General features: G+C 39.4%; 1 protein-coding gene across 1 annotated transcript in view; it reads right to left on the reverse strand.

Annotated features, from left to right (window-relative positions):
- LOC112141550 (RAS guanyl-releasing protein 2) overlaps positions 1 to 13,538 on the reverse strand; it is a 47,360-nt gene extending 33,822 nt beyond the window's left edge. The window contains exon 1 of the mRNA XM_024264708.2: positions 13,123 to 13,538. The gene's annotated coding sequence lies outside the window, so the exon portion shown is untranslated. The remainder of the gene's footprint in view (positions 1 to 13,122) is intronic.
- Positions 13,539 to 16,596: the final 3,058 nt, after the last annotated feature.

Consider the following 16,596-nt stretch of genomic DNA (forward strand, 5'->3'; position numbering starts at 1 on the left):
GCGGCAACTGCCCCACCCCTCAGTTGGAATGAGTAGCGTTTTCCAATATTTTAAGCTAGCTGTTGCAAAAAGGATGTTAGCTTCCTTAATATGTTAGAATTTGATGCTTTTGATTAAAAAAACTACTACTGTGTGATTAACATTTATTTTTACCTCTATATATCTGTTTATTTTAATCACACTATTTTCTTTTGGTCACGTAGGAAGCTGCACTCGTCCACTAATACCATGTGTCTTGTGCTGTTTTGAAGGCATTAAACACACAGTGGTCAGATTTGAGAGTAACACACCAATCCCCAAACAATGGTGAAAAACAATATCACAAATAATTTATCTTACCCAGTTGTCACCTTGATTTATTTATCTTTTAAAATAACATTAAAAAAAAGGAAAGGCCAAAAGACGACATTTTCCTGACAGAACTGATGGAAAACTTTCTGTAAAAAGAAATGTTTAAGAAAACCAGACTAGAAGAAGATTTTTTCAGTTTGCTTGAGAAAACATAATTTATCATTAATTAATTAACCAATCTATGATTTGTCAGTAAAAGCTAAAAAAGCTAACCTGAGTGTCTTGACCTGCCTGGGTTTTTAGTTCCCATGATTGATTAAAAAGCAATATTCGGAGGTGTTGGTTAAAAACTGACAGTGATAAAAGAATGGATGAACATTTAAAGATCTGATTAGTTAAATCTTAGTTATTTAGACCTGTACGTTCGCTGTGGGCCGTTGGGTTGTGGTGGGTGCTTCTTAAGAGGAGTTTGGGTGTGTCTTGCAGTTCTCTTGAGGCTCCAGTCTTAAGGGACGTCATAAAAATGAAACATTTGATTGCGGTGCATGTGGTTGAGCGTATTGTAAAGTATTTGCAAGATAATGAAAGTTACACATCCTTATGACGAACATAGGCTGTCATACGGGGTCCTTACGGTGGGAAGCACTGCTGGCATCTCAATTTGAGCGATAAGATGTGAATTGAGCGGCGCTACCAAAATTTAAATATCTGAAGTTTGACAGGTTGCCACATTTCATCTACCAATCAGGAACTCAGCTTTCAGTGACTCGATCAGCGGGTAGAATTTGAATCCAAAACGAGCGTTTTTGTCCTGAACTTTAATCTATTTCTTTAACTCGTCTGAGCCGCGGCTTTGCAGAGCTCATCCGGCTACCTTGGGGTGAAGGCGGGAAACATCTGGACAGATCACCGGCTTTCAATGACATGCTGGAGCTCACTCACTCGATATGCTGGCAGACAGAGAGCCGCCACGGGGTGCAAATCGAGACATTAAAAAGAAAAAAAAAAGGTTTCCTACTTTTTATTTTTTTTCCCCCCTCGGGTTAATACGAGACAGTTAGCCTTCAAGCTCACAGAGAAACAGAAACACAGTGGAGGCGGCTGTCATGAAAACAGAGCCGGGAAAATCTTTTAATAATCAAATAAACCCAAAATGGAGACATGATTACTGATGTTTTTGTGGAACTCTTCACAATAAATAAAAATGATTTATCAACATCATCTGTGTCTTCATACATTCTAAGTGAGATATCCACAGACACCGTTCCTTATAACATCATCCTAAAAACATTAGCTGGTAGCTCCTCCCACATGCAGCTGTGGCACCAAACTCAAGAACACATTTTTTAACAGGTGATGAGCAGCAAATTTTTCGTGCAGACCTTGTTTGGTGTGAATGCACCTTAACATGTGGTCTTTCTTTGTGATGTTGGCATGTGGAGCCAGACATGATAAAAGGTGCTTTTTCAGGACAATGAAGTTTCAATACAAGACCAACCATTAGGAGAACAGCATTATGCTTATTTCTGTCAACATGAAATAGGATTTGTCAGTGAGCTCCAGCTCATTTGACCATCACTTAGCTAATTGCTGATAAAACAAATGCAAACCAAGTTAGTATCTACATCAGGAGTGTCAAAGTCAATCGCACAAGGAGCCAAAATCCAAAACACACCTTAGGATAAACATTTATAGAACACTCTAAAACTGCATTATTAAAACTTTAAAACTGTAACTTTTAACATAATTATGAACTAGATGTATAGCATTACCTGTGATAATGCTAGTGTGAATGTTGTAAGCTGAATTTGGTCGCTGAAGATGCTGAAATTGATAGTTAAACACTGAAGCTAATAGAAACACTAAAGTTGATAGCCTGCTAAAATATTAACTAAATGCCAAATTAGCCTAAAAAATTAGGTTTTTCAAAACATCTAGCATGTAACTGAAAAATAGCTGAACTTCAAAATAGCCAAAAAAATGGAAAAAGCCTAAATTAGCCAAAACAGCTAGCGTGTAGCAGAAATATTAGCTAAAATCCAAAATAACCTAAAAAACCTTAATAAATTACAAAATAATCCAAAAAGCTAGCAGAATTACACATTTTAAAATTTTAAAACGATAACTTTGTAACATAATTATGAATAATAAAAGGCAGGAATATTTTTCCAGAATAAATCAACTTATAAATAACTTTCAATATTTTACTCTCCATAAAAATATATTTCGTCAAAATTATACATGTTATAAATAAGCGTAAAATAACATCGGGCCATTAATAACAATAAAATGAAGCGATCTGGAGGGCCGGATCCGGCCCCCGGGTCTTGACTTTGACACATGTGAATCCAAATCCACATCAGCTCAGCCCACTGGTGAACTCATGGCTTCTTAATGTCGTGCTTGGGTTAGTGTGACAATGGGGTGATGAGTATGTGCCTGACACAATGGGCCACTTCACCACACTGTCTCTGCCGCTGCGCGGTGGGTGGACGCCCTGGATTACAGGCTTCAGTAGCTGTCACAGCCACGCTTATTTGAGCGGGGAAAGAGAAAACACGGAGAAACAGAGAATCTGAACTGCCTCTAATCATCATGGAGACCAGAAAACTCCAGCAGGACAACAAGTGTGAAGGTTAATGCTCTGCTGTCCTGAACAGTCTGACATGTGGAGTATTTATCTCTCCACAGAGTTTTCTGGAATGTTAAGCCTTTAAATATCAACAGAATGTGATACTAATGATGCACTACAGTGAGCGTGTCTTTCATTTCTGCTTTCTAGCTTCCCCTGAGAGCAGTTAGCTCTCAAGATATACATTCAAACAGAAAGTGTGTGCATGCAAACACTGCCACCCTCCCTATTTCTTTGTCTGGTCAATCGCTGCAGCACAAGCCATTCTTATCTCCCTGACATTTCATCCTAATGTTTCATCCATCATCTCTCTGACAGCGATGCTTTGCCGCAGCACAGAGAACAATACTGGAAGCCTTCAGACGGCTCTGTCCTTCAGAGTTCCCTTCTGCTGCTTTGTCTTGCTCTCCGTGATTCAGCGCAGGTCGCTGTGAAAGTGGCCAGCACTGCGAGGGCTTTGGAGGTATGGCGGTTGCCAGGTGATGACGACCCCGGGGTCATCGATCAGATGGATTAAGGGGTGGCGTGGGCCGCGGCGCGGATGAAGGGAGTTTGACTGATGCTTGGTCAAACCTGGCAGAGCAGCATGTGCTGCTGCTTCTCCATGAATAAAAATGTCACATCCTCTGATACGAGGCTCCGCCGTCTCCAAACCGTCCACCAGACACTGCAGTGTCACCAACCATTCTTCCTCCTTATAATGGAGCCACATTTCATTTTTCTGACTTTTTACAATTTAAGAGGCTTAAATTGACTGTCTTCACTCTTGTTCCTTTCAGCTCCACCATCTGACCCTCTACTCTACGTCCTTCAGACCTCCAACCTCAGCATCCTTTCACCAGCATCATCACTGTTCCTCCTCTCAACATATCCAAACATCTCCATCTGCTTCCCTGCATTTATCTCCAGAACATCTACCGTGATCTAAAAGTATCAAATCAACCACTTCTCCATCACTTCCTCGTCTCCTCTGTTTCCTTCACCCAAATATCTGTTGAGGTCTGCCCTCATCTCCACTCTCGACCCTCTGGGTTAGTCTTGATCTCTGGATCCCTTCATCTTCCAGCTTCAGACTCATCATCTATCTGACCCTCTCCTCCCCTCCAGAACATTCTTATCAAACTTCTCCTTCATTCTTCTGTCCATCCCGAATATGATCAAACATCTGCTTCTAATCTATGATCTTTGTTCTCTTTCTATCTGGTCTCTTGAACACCTAAGAGATCCACCTTTCTTCTTTCCATCATGTTGACCCTCTATATATAGTTCTCCTCAGAGTTCCTCCTCTAAGTCCTTCACTCCTCTTCTCCCTCTTCTTCCACCAACAGTAGTCCACCTTCCACCAGAACCCAGTAGTTATGGTGCAGCAGAGCGACCAACATGCAGAACAAATCACAGAGGCTCAGTTAAGAATCTGTAATTTAATAAGACACTGTCCTCAGTGCTGTGCAGCGACAGCCTAAAGGAACCTGCACATATCAGAGCACAATGAGGACTGGAGACACAACTCCACGGAGAACCAAAGGTGAGTGGGCAGCAACTTCCAGAAGATTTTCTGCTTAGATGATCTCTGAAATTCCATCCTCTATACCAGGCGTCTGCAACCTGAGGCTCCAGAGCAAAATGTGGGTGTTTTATCTTAACATAAAATAATAGTAACTTTCAAAAGTAAGGGTTACTAAATTAGCATTGATTTTATTTAGATTCATTTGTGGCTGATGTGCACCTGGAGGTAAGAATATGTAAATGTTTTTACATCCCTGCTGACATCAAGAGGCCCTTTTGCTACACATCCTCCAGATGTACTTTTTCCACTGGATCATAAACCAGCAGTATTAAGCAGGAAATAAGATGACAGCTTCCAATTTATAACAGTAGAAAATGCCATCCGTGATTTTTATTGTTGAAAACATTTCATAGGAGTGCATTAGCTGCACTAGGATTATCCTGCTTGGCACAGGAGGGCTTTTATTTTGAAAGGAAGTCAGATAAGCTTCTGTCAAAAGTAAATTAAAATAAAAAAAAACATTTCAAATTTGAGAAAATGCTTGTTTCTCTTCACGCCCAAAAAAATAATTATAATTCATATTTATTATAATAATTAATGATTATGTAATGAAGACATTGTAGTAAAAAAATTTCCTTAAGGATAAAATAAGATGTTTTGGATCCTACTAGGTCTGGTTCAGAGAGGAACAGACCCAAATGACTCTTACTGTTAAAGATCCTCTTAGTCTAGTCCAGAGGTCTACGAACTCTGGCTTTTATTACGGAAAAATAAAATTGTTTCTAAATGTTAAAAAGTAACTATAAAGTAACTAGTGAGAAGATAGTTCAAATAAACTAACTCAAACTTTAACTCATTTACAAACAGTTGAAGGACAGTGCGCATCACTAGTCCAACTACAACATTTTGACACATTTTTGTGTGTTCTGTCCTGAACTACAAAATATCAATGACGTCTATAAGCACAACCAGTATTAAGGCGCACCGATAGCATTCGGCAAATTAAGGAATTTTAAGTGTATTAAAAAATATGGAAGACGTCCCTAAATTTGCTCAGATTTGATTTTGGTTTGTTAGATTTACATTTCTGGCAGAGATGCACCAACAACAGTGAAATTAACGATTTTTATTTAATCACTGCTGACATTACACTACTAAACCTACTACTTTTGCTGCATTGAGATGATCATATGTGACAGGGTGTCTTTTATTATGAAAGGAACTTCTTTTAAAAGTAAAAAAAAAAAATCCCAGCCAGCAGGACCAAGTGGCCCCATATGGTTTAAAAGTGGGCAGAAAATGTGGACCCCAAATGGGTTTGTCTGGAGTCTGAATGTTTTTAAAGGGTGGAGGAAGACTTCGTGGCTCCTACTGGGTTGTAGTCAGTGAGAAATCAACCTGAATGTCTCTTTCAGAGTTGAAGGTCGCAGACTCCTGATCTATACCTACATAAAAACTGTAGTCATTTATTCTGAAAGGAACATTTAAGACTTCTGAAAGAAATCCTTTCCATTAGTCACCTTTCTAATACAACTTGTCAGGAATTGTGACTGAAGAACTAAAATAAGGCCGATGTGGCAGAGGCTTAAGAACCTCAGCATGATTTAAAAAAAGCAAAAGATGACAAACCAAGAACCTGAACATGATGAGACAATGACTTTAGGAGAATCTGAAAATGAATAAATGAGTACCTGAACACACTGAGGGCCAACTAACAAAACTGTCATGATTGAAGAAAAGGAGAACAATCAGCTAAACAGAGAACACAATTGATATTAAAAGACACCAGCTCTTTCCTGATAATTAGCTTGATAAAGAGCTACTGTGTTTTTATTTCTGGCACAGACAGAGGAAAACAGTCAGCAAGGATAGCAGCACCACTTTTCTGACAATCATTTATCTTTCTGTTCATACCTGGCTGCAAAAACACATTCAAACAGCACTTCTTCATATCAAACGCGCGCAGCTGTTATCGCTCGCCCGACAGCCTCTCTGTGGCTCAGGAAGTCGGATGGAGGGTGCTACACGATGGGACAGATATAGTCCTCCAGAGGGGTCAGTGACAGCCCCTATTTACAGGCTACAGGCTTCTGAGAGCAGGAAAAGAAACATTTCCTCTTCCCTGGACAAGCAGAGGGGGGTGGGGGGGGGGTGTGGGGGCTGCTGCAAACAGAGATTAGCAGCCACAGTTGTTTCCTCGGGGGGGCTGAGGCGGAGGGGAATGGCAAAACGGGAGATAAAGCAAAGTACTGGGAGGCAGTCAAACATGGAAAAGAGTTTTTGCTCAGGGAGGAAGAAAATTAAACGGCTTTTTATCGGAAAGTACTGCAAGAAAAAAACTCTGTTATTTACAAGCTATAGAGGCAGAACAGCACATTTTAAAGTCCCACTCCAACTTTATTTTCATCAAAGTTTACCCAGTGGTCTTTTATGTATGATGATGACACTTTTACTCTACATCTTAAAAACTGTCATTTTATAAGGACATAGTTTCTGAAGAGCGACAGAAATTAATCAGAAATGTGTCTGAGTTATGGGCGGGACTCTTGGCATGGAAGTAAACCTCCACTGATATCCCATGATTCCCTTAGCTTACAGAATCCAGCTAACGTTGTCTAGGTGACAATTCATTCTCAATTCAACTTCTTTTCTTTCTTCTTTGGTCTAAATATCTTTTTTTCTATTTTTTTGTTTTTTGTTCCTATTCAATTTTATGTATTTTTCCATTATTTCTTTAAATTAGGGCTGATGATTGATTATCATTTCCAGAAATTATTCGATTGAATTCCTGAATTTTTTCAATTTTACATTTTTTGATCCTCTCAATTCAATTCAATTTTAAGTTTACACATTTATACACATTTGTTTAGAAATACATTAATAATAATTTGAATATATTTATATTAATCTGATCCAGTTCACATACTGTAAATCAGTGAAATAATGAGATTGTTAATATCATCCAGAGTTACATGGATTCTCTAAAGGAGAAGTTCTAACTAAAATGTTCAGATCATTAACATTGGAAACATTGTTCTGCTTCTCCTGGAGGACGTTTCAGTTTGGACACTAGGTGGAGATCTCACTATAGCATTACACCTTATTCCAGAAGAAGAAGAAAGAATGAGCAAAAACTGTGTTTTAGACCACAAATGGTTACTTAAAAAAATATTTCCTTAAAATAGTTTGTAAAATTCATAACAAGATGTTAATTTAGTCAGCACTGTATGCTTAGGTCGACTTAGCGTTAGCATTAGCCGTCCTATGGGAAATTCCATTAAACGTTAGCATCAAGTTAGCTAGAGAAACACAGTGAGTCAGAATTGGCTCTGATTCATTGAATTCAGTTGGATTCATGTATTTTTGGCCGAGATCTACCACACACGGTAAAATAAGATTTTAAGGATATTTTGAAGTTTGGCTATTTTTTTCAGCAATTTGCTAGCTGTTTTGGCTAACCTACATTTTTTTTAAGTCTAATTTGGCATTAAGATAATGTTTTAGCTGGCTATCAGTCACAGCATTTTCAGCGATTAGTTTTTGTGATTTCAGCTTCAACGTTTTTATCTATCAATTTCAGCATCTTCAGGTATCAGCACTAGCATCTTCAGCAGCCAAATTTAGCTTACAGCATTCACAGTAGCATTATTGCAGGTCAATATATATATGTAGCTCATAATTAGGTCAAAAGTTACGGTTTTAAAGTTTTAAAAATGTAGTTTTAGAGTGTTCCATAAATGTTTATCCTGTTCGTGATCTAAAGTGTGTTTGGATTTTGGCCCCCTGTGCGATTGAGTTTGACTCCCCTGCTTCAATGGTGAACGTGGAAAGGGCACACGTCCCAAACCCAGAAAGCCACCGCTGTGTCACTCCGCTGTCGAAGCTTTTGTTTTGCGGCTTCCTGCTTTAACCTCTGTCCTTTAAAGAGATGTGAGCGCTCGCTTCAAGACAAATACAGGAAAAGCTGTCTTGGTGTGTCAGACGTGGAGAATGTGAATTTGCACGCCTGTGTTTCTGACTTTTCGCAGGGTTGAAGAACGCCACCGGTTGTTTCTTTCGCCTCACACTCTTTGGTGAATCAGCTGCAGAGCTTGTGTGTGAAGATGAGGACAGTGTGTTGCGTAACAGTCGTTTTGCAACAGCAGTGGTGTGCTGCATGCAACCACCGTAAACTTCAGCACACGCCTCAGTCAGGGTTCATCTGGCCCTGCTGCGCTACAGAACATTTCACATCCTGTTGTTGAAGAAACTTCAGTCTAAATTTTTCAAATGTGAGAATGCTTAATATACTGGTGGGGGGACAGAAGGGGGGCAGAAAACAGACCTTAAAGGAGCTTCTGCTTGTCATAAAAGCTGAACTGATGGTTTGTTTTGTGCTGATCGGGTTCATTTCCTCCTGCATGTCGCTCAGGCTCTCAGAGCGGCACAGCGGTTTCATTCAACAGTCATTCTGAAATGTTTCTGAGAACGCTGGAAGTTTCAGCCTCCACCTCTTTGACTGCCCCCACCCCGGCCTTTAACAAGCGTGCCGTCTTCCTGTTTATGTATTCCTCCCTGATACAAGCCTTCTACTTGCACAAGTCAGAAGATACGAAGCGTTTGTGGGTTCTTATTTGAAGAAATGATTCCAGTTTTTAAATTGTATTCATATTTGTTCCCATGTTACTATTAATTATGATTATGCTGTTTTCACACCATTTTTTTTAGATCATAGTTTCTGCAGGAGTCCATTAGAATTTCACCAAGTTAGTTATGTAGGCCCATCATTCACCTGTTTAGACTCTTTCCTGCTAACGTACAGCCCAACATAACATTAGCGGCACAACAAAAATTGGGCTATCCAGCCGTACAGTTTAGATCAGGATTCCAGCTCAGGCGAGGAAAACAAAGACGTTCATGGATCTATTTGTCTGCACCAGAATGACTCACAACAATTTGAATAAAGAAATATCTGAATTTTCTCTACATATGTCCTCCGTCCTGGAAAAAATGCTACAAGAGCATGTTAAAAACACAGTTTTCATCAGAGTGCGTCTTTAAAATCCCTCTATGACCAGTTTTTTATTAAAAAAAAAGTCGTGGTTTTTAGTGTTTTAGTGATGATTGTGAAGTTTTTAACCAAACTCCCTCAACCTAAATGTCTTAAAAAGACATTTTTCACGTTGATCTGAAGCCTCTGTTTCCAAAATCTCCTCTGAGGGGGTGTGGCTTTTGGAGCTCCACCCCTGATTATGATAGCTCTGTGTCTCTCTAGCATCAATCTTCAGCGCTGCTCCATAAAAACCTCCATCAATCTGGGTAATGTCCAGCCGTATGGTTCTGATCCGGATGTCAGCTGGACGAGGAAGTGAAGATCTTCATGGACAGAACTTCCTCCAAAATCCTGATTCTTTCTCCTTCCAGTTCACCAAAGACTCTTTTAGCTAATTCTCCAATGTTTATTGACTGTGATCAATACATTCAATCATTGGTTTCTCAGAGTTCTTGATAAAATAATCAAAGCTAACATCAAAATGCTCTTTCATTGATTTACAATCCTTTCCAACTGCGGTCAAATGAGCCGCCGTTCACATTTCCGTGGTCACATCAAGAAGCTCCGTGGAGTCTGGTGGAGATTTTCCAGCGTTCTCAGTCCTGCTACCGTAAGTATTGGATGAAACTCACACCAAAAATCCAGTGATGCTGATTTGACCACAGAAATGTGAACGGCGGCTCATTTGACTGCAGTCAATGTGAAGATACCATCTTCTCTTCTCCAGAACCTGAACTAGACACTAGGAACAGATGAGGGTTTAGTGCATGTGCAGCAGAGCTGTTGATGGAAAGAAGATCATTCATTCAAACAGAGTCTGTCCAAGACAGTTTGATTGATTTAAAAGGAGAAATACTCAGAAATGTAAAAACTAAATGATTTCTTAATACATTTGTTCTTTTTCAGAAGAAAAATGAGACACAAACTAAAAAAAAACAGGTTTTTCATTAGAGTGGGTCTTTGAAAAACAGACAGATGCCCAAAGTGACCTAGTTAACATAACGAGAAGAAACAAAATCATGCTTTAATGTGAAAATCTCAGAATTGCTGTTCTGCCAAGTGAGTGGGAGTCAACCCAAATCTGATCCGAGCTCTACCCACGCTGCACGCCTGCTAACTCTCTTATTTTGGGTTTCATGTCTGTTGAAGTCAAGCTAACTTCTTGAGTGCAGGACTCTGCACAAAGCACTGGAGACACTGAGATTCATTAAGCAGCAGAGTTGATGATGACAGCTCCGTCTGCTCTCTGAAGGGCTCCCTTGATCTGCTCCTTGTGGATATTAGCTGACTGCTTCATCAGTTGTGCTGCTTTCATATTTCCCTCTCAGATATGATGGCATGAAGCCACAATCATCACAAAAGCAGCTATTATGGCCGCCTTTAAAAGTGCGGCAGAGTGAGATGAATGAGGCAGCAGGGGGATGAGGACGGGGTAATGGCACTGCGGCACACAGAGGTTGTCTTTGTCCGTCTCTTCCAGAGGATTCTCCTTTGAATTGAGCCCATTTGAAGTCAGGGACACCTCGGCTGCTGGATGTGTGCAGGTGACGGTGAGGAGACTGATGATCAAATAAAGCAGCATGCAGGAAAAATAAAAAAAGGCTTTTCTGTGCTTGTTAGGGGCACCACGATTAGTCGGCTAATCGACTATTAAAATAGTCAACGACTAATTTAATAGTCTATTAGTCGTTACTTTATATTATATGGAGTCAGAGTGTAGTAAAGTTAAGAGTTACAATGGTATAATTCTAGCCTTTTAGACCATTTTGGGATTTATTAAGGTTTTTTTGGCTAATTTGGAGACTAGCTAATATTTCAGCTACATGCTAGCTGTTTTGGCTTATTTAGTCTTTTTTTCAGTTTTTAGACTAATTTGGCATTTAACTAATATTTTAATGGGCTATCAGCTTCAGTGTTTTCAACTATCAGCTCCAACAATTTCAGTTATCAGCTTCAGCGTTTTTAGCTACCAGCTTCAGTGTTTTCAGCTATCAGCTTCAGTGTCTTCAGCCATCAGCTTCGGGGATTTCAGCTATCAGCTTCAGCGTTTTCAGGTATCAGCTTCAGCGACTTCAGCCATCAGATTCAGCAATTTCAGCCATCAGCTTCAGCATCTTCAGCCATCAGCTTAAGTGATTTCAGCTATCAGCTTCAGCGTTTTCAGGTATCAGCTTCAGAGATTTCAGCTATCAGCTTCAGTGTTGTGAGCTATCTGCTTCAGTGTTTTCAGCTATCAGCTTCAGCTAATATTTCAGCTACATGCTAGCTATTTGGCTTTTTTCAGCTTTTAGACTAATTTGGCATTTAACTAATATTTTAGCTGGCTATCGGCTTCAGTGTTTTCAGCTATCAGCTTCAGAGTTTTTAGCTATCAGCTCCAGTGTTTTCAGCCATTCGCTTTAGCAATTTCAGCTACAAGCTTTAGTGTTTTCAACTATCAGCTTCAGCGATTTCAACCATCAGCATCAGCTATCAACCTATCAGCTTCAGCGTTTTCAACTATCAGCTTCAGCATTTTCAACTATCAGCTTCAGCATTTTCAACTCTCAGCTTCAACGTTTTCAACTATCATCTTCAACGTTTTTAGCTATCAATTTCAGCATTTTCAGCAGCCACATATAGCTTCCAGCATTCACACTAACATTATCACAGGTAATGCTATATATATAGTCTTTAGTCAGTTTAAAGCTAATGATGGTTAAGATGTGTGTTTTACCTCCAGTTTGCTCATGACCTGATTAGTCGACTAATCTGAAAAAATAATCGGTGGTTAGTCGACTATTAAAATCATCGTTTGAGGCAGCACTAGTGCTCGTGCAGTGATGCTTGCCTCATTTGCATCCTCTGAATCACACACTGACCTGGATGCTCAAGTGCACAAAAGCAGGCTTGTTGCTATATTCAAAATAGGGCAGATAATAAGCTGCTGCACAAAAAACATGCACGACAAATGCAGCTCTCATATGTCCAGACAGGCGGCAGTCAGATCCACCGGGGTGAAGCTGGCATTCAAAGGTGCCTGTTAATCCCTGGAGCTCTGGGGGTGGCAGGAGAAAATCACCTTAAATCACCAGAGTGAAAACAGCTGCGACAACAGGGGGCTGATTGAAGGAAAAGTCAAGTGAGGAGGATGAGCCTGACCTCTCCCGTGTTTAATTCAGCTTTGAGAGTCATTTTGTGGCAAACTCCCATCCAGACTCCAGGTTAATAACCGAGCCAGAACAGCGATTAATGGATAAGATTTAGGAAAAGAAGCTGCCGGTGTTGCCAATTTTTCAGGAAATCCATCACCTCTCCCATCTTATCTGCTCTCTGAAGTGGTTTCCTTCTGAAAACCATCTCCGTTTCTATTTGTGGAGTCAGAGCTGTGTCTGCACTAAAGACTAATTAGTGCAGCTTCATTCAGCACCTGAGCTTCAGGTTATTGTTGCCGTAGAGATGAACGTCCCTGCAGTCATTCCTCCACTCCCATCTGAGTGTGGGAGCGTGTCTGAACCCTGCAACAGGTCGGTGACAGTTGCAGGTTTCAGCCTGACTCACAAACAAGTTCCAGCAGAAAAAAACAGAAGCAGAATCATCATCAGAGCCTCGAAGCTGGTGATGGAACAAATGCGCAAAGATGTTCTTCAGGCGCAAACGGAGGGCAGGAGCAGTACTTACCCTCAGAGTTTGAAGGGTCCCATGCTCGGGGAGCACGCCGCAGTGCTGGCACTTCTGGAATGGGCGCGCAGACGACGCGCCTTACATCACCGGGAGCGGGAGCGCGGGTTCCTGCCGTCCGCCCTCTCTGTCTTCAACAACTCACGGGAGGTTTTCTCGATCGGAAGTTGCTGCTGGCTCCACTAATCACTTCCAAAGCGCGCGCGCGCTCAAGTCTCCTCCTGGCGCAGTCGGATGCGTACTGATGCGCAGCGTCACGCTCTGTCATCTCGCCGCACAGCAGCAGCTGGATCGCGTGCCAGCGCATCCGATGACGTTCCAGCTGCGCCACGCGCGCGCAGGCCGACTGCATCAATCTGCGCGCGTGCCGGTTTGCACCACACTCGCGCCATTACGCACAGACATAGACCGTCTCAGCGTCTTGAAAATATTTTTCTTAAAAATCCAGCTGCAGACACGGCTGAATGCGCACGCGCTTTATTTGAACAACTTCTCTGTCTTCAAGTTAGAAATGACAAACTTTTGTCTATTCATCTTTTTAAAGCTAGTCTACCTGTTGCCAACAATACGTCACATGGTGCGTTCAGGTTACAAGAAAAAAAGGGAGAAATCAAAACTTCAAATCCTCTTGAATGTTTTTGTCTTTATTTGGTTGTTTTTGTGTAAACTTGAAACCACGAACCCAACCCCGCGGAGCTTCTTGCCCGAGCCTGTCCTTGTAACTGTTGGATGAAGGCGGGGACACCCTAAACCAGGGGCTGCGACCTTCAACACTTACAGTCATCTGGGTCTATTTCTCACTGACAGCATCCCAACAGGAGACACGAGTCTTGTTCACTTTCACAATAAGACACTAATTTGTTTTTATTTTAATATTACTAATTTGATAACTATAAACAATCTTTGGCCAAAAAAATGAAGATTTTTTTCTCAAAGCTTGAAATAGTTTATATATATTTTTTTTTCACATGAATTCCTTTCAAAATAAAAGACATCCTGTGTCACATATGATCATCTCAACGCAGTAAATCATTAGATTTTCAATTTTCAGGCAAAAATGTGTAAATCTTAAACCAAATCAGAAATAATTCAGTGATTTTTCTTTTTTTTTTGCAGAGACTTAAAATCCTTTAATTGATTTAAAAATAGAAAATGCAGCTGTTATGTTGCAGGGAGCAGAGCAGCGGGCTGAAGGGCTGGTTGGTGGAGTTTTCAGTTGGTGCTGGTTTGTTTTGTTCTTTTTTCCTCTCTTCATCCTCAGCAGTCTTACACTGCTGGGTTTTGTTATTTTAGTTTGAGGTTGGTAGTCTTAGTTTGTGGGCTTTGTTTATTTGTTTTTCTTTGGGTGGATTGTGGTTTGGCAGCCATGAGGGAGCTGCTGACTCCGACGGGTCAGCGGTCTACCTGACTTTTTTTTGGCTAGGGTTCCAATCCCTTTTGGTTTTTCTTTTTGTTTGTTCCAGCGCACTAATTATTTGATTTTTTTTTTCTTATTTAAGGACACTGGATTTCCTTTATTTAATAAACTGTGTTCCTTTTATTCTCGTTAGTGTCCAGTTTATCTTATTGTCCCTTTTTGTACCCCCCCTCTGATAATGTCCTTAAACTGTTTGTAAATGAGTTGAATTATTATTCTTTTTTCACTTTACTACTTGCTTACTTTTTACAGTTACACTTTTAAAAAAGGCTTTATTTTAATTTAACCAGAGCGCCACAACGGAGGGGGTCAAAGATCCACATGTGACTCTTATCTCCATGGTGGCTCATTTACAAACATAAAATAAGTCATGGGGACTCTTGATACAGCCTTGTCGACCGTCAGAGTCAGCAGCTCCTCTAACCAAAACTACCTAAAAAAAAAACAAATAAACAAAGCCTGTAAACTAAGACTACTAAGATCCAACCACAAACTAAAATAACTAAACCCAGCAGAGTAAGACTGCTGAGGACATGAGGGGAAAAAAAGAAAAATAAAACAACATTTTCTTAAAGTAAGGATTACATAATTAGCATTTATTTAATGGTTACCTAACCTTTGAAGCATGTTTTTGGATGGTGGGAAGAGGCCAGAGAAAACCCACACATGCACCAGGAGAACATGCAAACTCCACACAGAAAGAACTGACCTCTGAACCATGAGGGCCTTCTTACTATGAGGCAAGAGCGTAAACCGCTGAGCAGCCCACAACTTTACACAGATAAGGTCTTATGGAACCACAGAGGAAGCAAACGTTTGTATTTATGGGTTTATAGTCTTTTATTGCACTGTCTGAAATTAATGAAACCATTTTAACCCTTTAAGACCGGAGATCCAGTGTTTGTGTTCTTTGATTTATTGTAACTTTTCAACCGTTGACAGGATATTTTCTCCTTCACTGTCCACTGGAATATCCTGTTAACAGTTGCAAAATGACATTAAGTTAAAGATTTTGTGCTTCCACGTCACCAAAGACGCCTTAAAGAGTTAAAGACACTTAAGTCCCATTTAAAAAAGAAATCTTTGATAAGAAGCCTTTGCCATATCACGGTTGTAACATTATTTGTAATTAGATTTTTCTTATCATTTTCTAAGTTCTGATGATTAATTGGCTTAGTTTTCTATTTGCATTATTTACAAAAATGTACAGAATAACCAAACAACCAATAAAAAATGCATTCAATGAATTTTATATTGTTGTTTATGCTAAAACAATTAAATTTATTTTAATGAAAAGATACACAAAAAGAAAAAGCGGATTTACGTTAAAACATTTCCCATTAAATATATTTGTTTCAGTTGGTCTCACTCTGGCCATGAAATAATTAACTATATCATAAGATATTTAAATTTGCTTTTAATGACTATTTTAATATTCAATATTTTATTGATTTTCACTTTTATTTATTTTTTGCCAATTTAAAATAATTAATGACACATTTATTTAATAATTTCACATTAGATGTATTTATTTCAATTAGTCTCATTTAGCTTATACCTGACCATGAAATAATCAAGTATATCATGAAATATTTAAATCTGCTTTTTAATGGCTATTTTAATATTTTATTGCCATATTTATTTAAAAATGTATTTATTGATTTCCACTTTTATTTATTTATTGCCATTTATACAAATAAGACACATTCATTTATTTATTTAATGGTGTATATATTTATTTCATTAAGCCCTTTAAGTCCTTCATAGATTATGGTGTAAATAAATAGAATAAATTGGGCACAGAAAATAAAAACGCTACAACAATATCAACGAATCTATCTAGTATAATTAAAAACTACCACCGAGGAATGGTGCTGATTTCACACTGGAGGATGTTTGCAGTTATACATTTTTGTTCGGTCTTCTTTTATTGTATACTAAATCGGACGGATTTTTTGTGTTTTCTTTTTTACTGATTAATTTATTGATTTGTTAGACAGTATAAGTTTCTCTTCTTTCTGTTCCCTTTTCATTTTTATTGTCATCATTTGCGTTTG

This window comes from Oryzias melastigma, unplaced genomic scaffold, assembly GCF_002922805.2.
Source record: "Oryzias melastigma strain HK-1 unplaced genomic scaffold, ASM292280v2 sc00346, whole genome shotgun sequence".
NCBI classification, from domain to species: domain Eukaryota; kingdom Metazoa; phylum Chordata; class Actinopteri; order Beloniformes; family Adrianichthyidae; genus Oryzias; species Oryzias melastigma.